General features: G+C 32.0%; 1 pseudogene; it reads left to right on the forward strand.

Annotated features, from left to right (window-relative positions):
* The first annotated feature begins 438 nt into the window (after positions 1–438).
* LOC128279604 (small nucleolar RNA R71) lies at positions 439–537 on the forward strand (annotated as a pseudogene).
* Positions 538–8,185: the final 7,648 nt, after the last annotated feature.

Below are 8,185 nucleotides of genomic sequence, written 5' to 3' on the forward strand. Positions count from 1 at the left end.
CTCCAACCTGCATTGTAAGTGTTACTATAAGGATTATTTTGAGGTCGAGGATTATTACCCATAAAGTTCATTTGCTTATTCTCCATGTTAGGGCCGTAGGATGGATAGTCTAAATTGTTCGTTCCACCTCCACTTGCATCGCACTGCATTACTGGATGAACCTATGGAGAACCGAGTAAACCATCAATTTTTCTATTCAAAAGTTCTACCTGATTAGAGAGCATAGTAACTGAATCAACATTAAAAACGCTGGCTGCTTCGGTCAGCTTTGTCCTCATGACTTGCCACTGATAATTATTCAGTGACATATCTTCTATAAACTCATAAGCCTCTTCAGGTGTCTTATTTTTAATAGTTCCACCAGCAGCTGCGTCAATCATCTTTCTAGTCGAGGGATTCAAACCGTTGTGAAAAGTTTGAACTTGTAGCCAAAGGGGTAACCCATGGTGAGGGCACTTTCTCAATAGATCCTTGTATATCTCCCATGTATCGTAGAGTGTTTCTCTGTACAAAAGAAGAAATACAATTCCTTAGTTTAGCCATTTTAGCCGGCGAAAAATATTTTAGTAAAAAATTCAGTCATTTGTTCCCAAGTAGTGATTGACCCTCGTGGTAACGAGTTTAAACACTGTTTAGCTTTGTTCCTCAATGAGAATGGAAACAACCGAAGGCGAATGGCATCATAAGAAACGCCATTGATCTTAAAAGTGTCGCAAAATTCCAGAAAATTTTCTAAATGAATGTTTGGATCTTCGTCCTGCAAACCATCAAACTGAACAAACTGTTGTATCATTTGAATCGTGTTAGGTTTCAGTTTAAAATTATTTGTAGCAACAGCAGGCCTAACTATACTCGATTCAGTTCCTGTTAAAGTAGGTTTAGCATAATCATACATAGTACAAGGAGCAGAATTTTGATTTACTCGGTTTACAACAACCACAGGATGTAACGAATTATTTTGATTATCAGCCATCTCCTCGGTTGTGGTGTGAATATCGTCCTCTATGTATCGTAGGCTTCGCCTTATTTCTCTTAGGTTTCTACGAGCTATGCTTTTGATTTTATTATCAAAAAGTAGAGGTCTTGATGGGTTTCTTCTAGTCATAAACTATAAAAACCTTCCAGAAGTAAATAAAAGAAAATTTAGTAATTTAAGCAAAATTAAAAATTAAATTAAATTGCAATAAAAATAAAAAATGGCTAAAGTAATAAAAATTAAGTGTTCCTAATATCTTAGTCCCCAGCAACAGCGCCAAAAACTTGATGATCGTGAAACTAACTAAAAATTCGACTTAAGACAAACGCACCTATCGAACAGTAGTATAGTTATGGTGAGACCGGAAATATCGTATCCACGAGGACTAAAAATACTAGTAATTACTATCTTTTTATTATCTAGCCCAAAAAATTAAGAGAATTATTTGTTTAAAACTAATTATCTAATTAACAAAGATTACAACAGAGATTAAAGTTGGAGAATACTTTTTGGAAAACCGATGGAGAAGACAATACCCAAAGAAAAATCCACCTAGACTTAACTTATTACCTTTGAGTTAGCCGATTTATTCACTTGACTTAATCTGTAGAAATCCCTGATTTATGTTAATATCTCTCTCGAGACTAAAAACAACTGACTCTAGGTTGATTAATTGAAATCTCTTTCAAATTAAAACCCCTATTGTCGCATTAACTCGATCTATGAATTCCCTTATTAGATTTGACTCTAATCCGGTAGATTTATGTCATCCTATCTCTAGGATTGTATGCAACTCCGCTTAATTATGAATGATATACTATTAAACAGGGACTTTTGCTCCATTGAATAAGCACATCAAAAACTTGAATTAATATCCTGAAATATTAAAACAAGGGTTAAATTCACAATTAAGAATAAGAACAAGTATATATCATATAACTTAAATAATAATATGATCCGTATTAGGGTTTATATCCCTTAGGTATTTAGGGAGTTTAGTTCATAATAATAATGGAAAACATCTCAAAGTTTGGAAAACAACAAAACATAAAGAAACCCAAATACTTCTAGGAAATTGGATGGAGATCTTCAATCTTGATGTAGATCCTGCCTCTGAGGTGATTCCGATGGCTATACTTGAGTATTTTCTTCCTTCAACTCTCCGTCGTCTCCCTAATCCTCTTCTAGGGTGTTTATATAGACTTTTGAATGCCTAAAATAGCCCAAAATTAGCCTTTTTCGAGAAGAACTAGACTTGGGCTAAATAGGGACACGGCCGTGTGCCACGCCCGTGTGAAGGTGCTCAGGCCGTGTGCAATTCTGACTTGGATTAATATCGACATGGCCATGACACACGTGCATGTGATCTACCCGTGTGTTACACACGGGCGTGTGGATCACCCATGTGGAAGTGCCTAGGCCGTGTAAAACGCTGATTTGGGTCCAATTTGTTCGTTTTTTGCCCGTTTTTCGCTCTTTTCACTATCTTAAGCTTTCCTCAGTATAAAACATGAAATTAAAGGATTAAGAGAGTCAAATTCAATGAAACCAAGGAAAAATCATCCATAAATGTGTCAATCATGGGGTAAAAATATGTATATATTATGTTTTATCAATGGTGGAGGGGGTGAGTTCACAAGTTTTATGGTTTAAATTAGTTACTTTGCATGGGAATTCTTGCTAGTTCTAAATTTTAGGATTCAAATGTCATAAGTGAAAAATATAAGAGTTGAATTGTAAATTTTAGTTTTTGTGGACCTATATAAATGTCATGAAATATTCGACTGTTTGAATTAAATTTTTATGGTGTTTACTTTGACAATTTTGATAGTGAGGATTAAATTGTATGTAAGATGAAAGTTTGGAGAATTTATGTAAATATTATTGAAGAGATGATTATATGATTCTATAAGTTAAAATATTTAAATGGGAATAAATGAATTAAACTGTTGAATTTCATGATTCTGAATTGAAGATTAATTTGTAACTAAAGTTTATGTTAAGAGCAAATATGGAAAATGTAACTAAAATTTTAATGACTTGTGTATAAATATTTTGGATGGTTGAATTAAATAAATAAATTAAGCTACTGATTTTAGATCGAGAAGTAAGATGATCATTTAATAACTGTGGAAAGGAAAAGGTTGCCAAGTAATCATCTTCTATCTTTGTAGCTATCGTAATTTGTAAGTTCGTTTTCTTAAACTGAACTTCAATTATTAATTTATTTAAATTAGTAGTCATTTGAATATCTAATCATTAATTGTTTGAATGAAACATTATGGAATTATATTGAAACTATTATGAAATTGATCATGGAATATAGCATAGTTGCTTAATGCAAGAGATTTGATTATGAATTAATGAAATGTGGAATTATACAATTATGTATGTAGTGTTGGTTTAACCAGCCAGTGCAAGGCACACCCTCTATATCTGCCGGTTTATCCAACTAGCGCTTGGTGCAATCTTCGTAAATTTATCTGACTAGTGCAGGGCACACAATTATATTTATTGATTTATTCGACTAGTGATGGACACAACTTTCATCAGTTTATCTAACTAGTGTAGGGCACACCATTACATTTTTCAGTTTATTCGACTAGGGCTGGGCACAACTTTCGTTAGTTTATCTGACTAGTGCTGAGCACATTATTATAATTATCAATTATTTGACTAGCGCTGGGCACAAAACTTATTTATGGCTTAACCATTAGGCACCGAGTGCCATTTATTGAATGACTAGTCCCGGCAGGGAACAATATATCTATTGAGGAAAATTTAGTTTGTGAAAGATATTATGGAAGATATATAATATAAATTATGGAGTAGTATGGTAAATTTCTATAGAATAAACTTATATATATTGAAATATAAAAAAAGTTAGGTTACTAGGTGTAAGTGTGATTTTTCGAATGAATGAGTTTATTTAATGTTTGAATCTTTAATGAGTTTATTTAATGTTTGAATCTTTCTTTGAATGCAGATTAGGTACTTACTTTTGTTCAACGACTCAGTATCCACAACAAATCTCGAACTCAATGTTAGTGATGTACTTACTACAGGAAATTAAGCATTTAGCGGTGTTTGGACCGAAAATACCGTAAATATTTACAATTAGTGGAGCTAACCAAAAAACGCCGCCATAAGTTAGTCTATAGTGGCGTTTTTCCTAAAAAAGCCGCAAAAGGTAAAGCAATAGCGACGTTTTTCTCATAAACGCCGCTAATTTGTTTAATTTTTATTGAAACGATGCCATTTTCACAAACAAATCAAATACCCTTTTCTTCTCCAATATCGTCTCCTACGATTTACTTTCTCTGTTTCTTAGTCTAAATTTTTATACCCCAAGACCCTTTCCTATAACCCTTTTCTTTCTTATTTTTTTCTTTGCTTGACTAAAATATACAAAACAAATTATCTTTTCCATCCACATTATTTGATTTCTCGAAACCCTAAACATCCACCGTGTCCCCTTTCCTCAAAAGCTATTTTCAAGCAACCGATCGACGCCTAGCCTCTTCACCTAGTAGCCGGCTCACTTCACCCTATTAGCCTTGATAAAAAGGTAATTTCTTCCTGGAAAAGATAATGATTTTGATTGTATAACTATTGTATATTTTATTCCGTACATGGCATTTTTCTGCATTATCTTTGATTGAAGTTTACTTAAAATCATAATTTCTACCATGATTCCAATATCTGTTTCAACAAGTGTCTTTGTTTGCAACTTATTGTGCTTTATTTCTCGTTCTAATGATATGATATAATTCAATCGATGCTAGTTGATTAATGTTTTTGCTTCTAACGGTAAGTAGGGAAAGAGTACAAACAATAATTTTAGACAGTATGCATTTTAAAAATTTACTTTCGTGGATAAACATCTATATTTATTCAAATTCTTTGAAACAATTATTTCTAAGTTTTTCTAGATTTTTAGTCAATGTGTTCCTTCCATTTCAAATTAACTTTAGATCTCACCATTTTAGCATGCTTCTAATTATTGTTTGCTTTCTTGAAATAGGAAACATTATCCATACTGTATAATATAATTACTGACCAATTCATCAACTAATGTTGATTTACAAACAAAACAATATTTTATTTGGGCCATTCTCTAGCCTTTTTATGGAACTTGGACGTTATGGTTGTAAAATAATTGATGAAATTGATCATGTATAAAAAATATTGTGGCATTTCGTAAATGCAGAATCAATTTAAAAGGGAGGGCTTTTTTATTGCTTCTGCTTTAGATAACTTTTGATCAAGTGAAAGTTTAGTTGTAAATTTGTTGTATTTGCATTTAAAGATTCTATATATACTTAAAATGTACCCTGTCTATTAATAATGTATACTTCCATTATATGATTGAGTTTAGTTTGATATGAAGAGGTTGGCCAACATCAAACTGATTTCTTGGATGATCACAGAACAAAATTTTGCAGTTTCTTGTCTATTACTCTTGTGGCACTCACTGAAATTCCTCTTAACAAAGGATGAAGTATTCAAGAGACTACATATGAAAATAAACTATTCTTCTCTTTGTTTTCATTGATATACTATTGTTTGCTATGTTATATTTGTCAAAATGTAAAGGCATATTTACAAAGAGGCACTGCTAGAGAGATGATTGGTTACTATAATGAGGCAATTGAGGGTGAGTTCTTACATCTTTATATACAAGTTGCTCCATCTGCTTAATCAGTCAGAAATGAAAACAAAGGACTATGAATGCTCATGTTCTGTTTGGATTTGTATGCTTTTTGAGAATTTTTTTGAATAGAAACAATCTCATATTTTGTCATGCTTGTTACAAGTTAACATGCATATAATGAGCTTTAGAATGATAGCATAGTGCTTATATCCAAGTTGTTTCTATACGAAAATTTCAAACCTTTATGTTGTGGCAATTAATTTGCTAAATACTATTTAAAATTAGTTAATGTTTACATGAGAATATGGAGAAATTATATCACTTTTAAAATTAATTTATGTTGTGGCAATAAATTTTGATCAAATTATATCACTTTTAATTTCGTTAACCTTTTATGAAATTAAATAATAACTTGTTATTTTATTATTATTTATAATATCGATGTCAAGGTGTCTTAGAACCATCTGGGTAGTGGAGAAGACTTATATAAGCTAATGAGTTTAACGTGGGTCTCTTGAACATATATATTTAAATGTGATCAGGATTTCTTATTTTATTATGGTGCCTTAAATGAGTCTTGATAAAACTTGTTAATTTCTTCCTCAGCAACAGCAATGTCCATCATAAGTCTTTCAACCTTCACATTAGTTAAGTCAGCATTAAATGTCCACAAAGAAGCATAAATGCAACTTATTCAGTTCTTCTAACACTTAAAATTAACCTAAGAATCTGATAATTGTACTCTAAGAAAATGGGAACAAACATTAAGCTAGTTTACTGTAAAAATTAAAGAGAGAGAAAGATGTTACTTACACTTTCATTTGCTATTCTCTCCTCTTCAAGCTCTTTTATACGATGCATTCTTTGGTTGAGCTCCTTGGCTTGAGCCTCCACATGTTCTTGAAGTACACTCGACTCTACCCTTAATACATTAGAACAATATTTAGTTCAGTTCAGTTTATTCTTTGGTTGGCTTTTGTTAGGGATCATGTATGTTTCTTGTGAAGCTCCCCCCTTTTAATATATGTTTTTAAATCTACTCTGTTATTGATTTTTGTTTGGGGGATCTTTTTTAACAACATTCATGTATGTAGGAGTGCTCATCTTGTACACTTATTACTGAAAACTTTACAACGACATTGCCTCAGATTCTGGCAGGATAAGGATTCAGCTGAATTTTGGTACTTATTGCAGTTTCTTTTGAATATACAATTGTTTGCTTCCTTTTTATCTTTATGATTTTATATATTTTAGCAGTTTCTTTTGGTACTTGTATAGTTGAATGGTAGAGGGACAGCATTTTGTATATCAGTGTTTTTCATCTTCAACTTCCTTTCTACCTCTCTTGTTTTTTATTTTGGGATTTTTGTGTTGCATTAAATTTTATAAAAATATATTTTAGAAAAATATATGTGCTTTACAATGGTGTTTAGTCCATATCATTTTCCCTTGTTGACTAAGGCTAGTATAGTTGAGTTTTTACATCAGCAAGTTCTTGATATATAGCACGGTTTTGCAAGGCAGTTACTAAACTCAAAATTTTCTATTTCTTTCTCTTTTTTGGTCAGACCGAATTAAGCAGGCCAAAGTTTAGCAGTGAATTCCACCCTTATATTTAAAATTGCTGCTTTCTCTTCGCTTGATATTTGATGCTTGGAAATATTGCGATATGCTAAATACCCACATTTTATCTGGTAGATACTTTGAGAATATAGTTGAATTTCAATAGGCTATTTAGTTGTAAACCTTTTTGCATGCTTTGCCATTTCATGAAATTGAAGATTAGTGACAATGTTTACATTGAGCATGCTGTTGTCTTTCTCTGAATATGCTACTTGCAAACTGTTAAAGCCTTCATCGTCCTATATTTAAAGCCTTCACTGCCTTATACTTGCAAACTATTTGCCTGTATGCTGGTGGAGTATGTATGTGATCTCTTTTGCGTCGTAGGTATTAAATCGGTTTTGGTTTCATAATGTTCCATGGTGTTGATTATTAGGAAAGTTCGGTTGAAAATTCATTCCTTTTTCGCAATCAATTTGAAATGGTTTTTTTTTTGTTTCCATTTCAATCTATAAATGTTCAAGTTTATTATTGTACATATTTTGTGACATTCAAATTAATTCTTACATTTTAATAATTAATTTAATTCAATAATTAGGATTTAGCATGTCTCTTTAAAACGAAGGTGGAGTTCACCCTTTATTTTTTTTTCTTTCCAGTCACTCGTAGCTTTTCTGTTTCGTCGATTTTGCTTGGATCCACCTCTTCCTCCGAAAAAAGGGAAGAAGAAGTATTTTCTTGGTCCCCTGTTTCAGTTAGCCCTTCCCCTTGGAAATAGTTTCTATTTCTATGTTTCTTTCTTCCTCACTTTCCCCACTTCTTCCGGTTCGAAAATTCCTTTCAGTTTCTTAATTAGAATGGGTGACGGTATTCTGCCTAAATAGTAAACGCAGGTAATAAATAACAGAATGCTAAAGATTCGAGCCATAGAATTTTTAAATTCTGATACAAGATACTTACTAGATCGAATAAGTACATTAGACCTAATTAAA

This window comes from Gossypium arboreum, chromosome 8, assembly GCF_025698485.1.
Source record: "Gossypium arboreum isolate Shixiya-1 chromosome 8, ASM2569848v2, whole genome shotgun sequence".
Taxonomy (NCBI): domain Eukaryota; kingdom Viridiplantae; phylum Streptophyta; class Magnoliopsida; order Malvales; family Malvaceae; genus Gossypium; species Gossypium arboreum.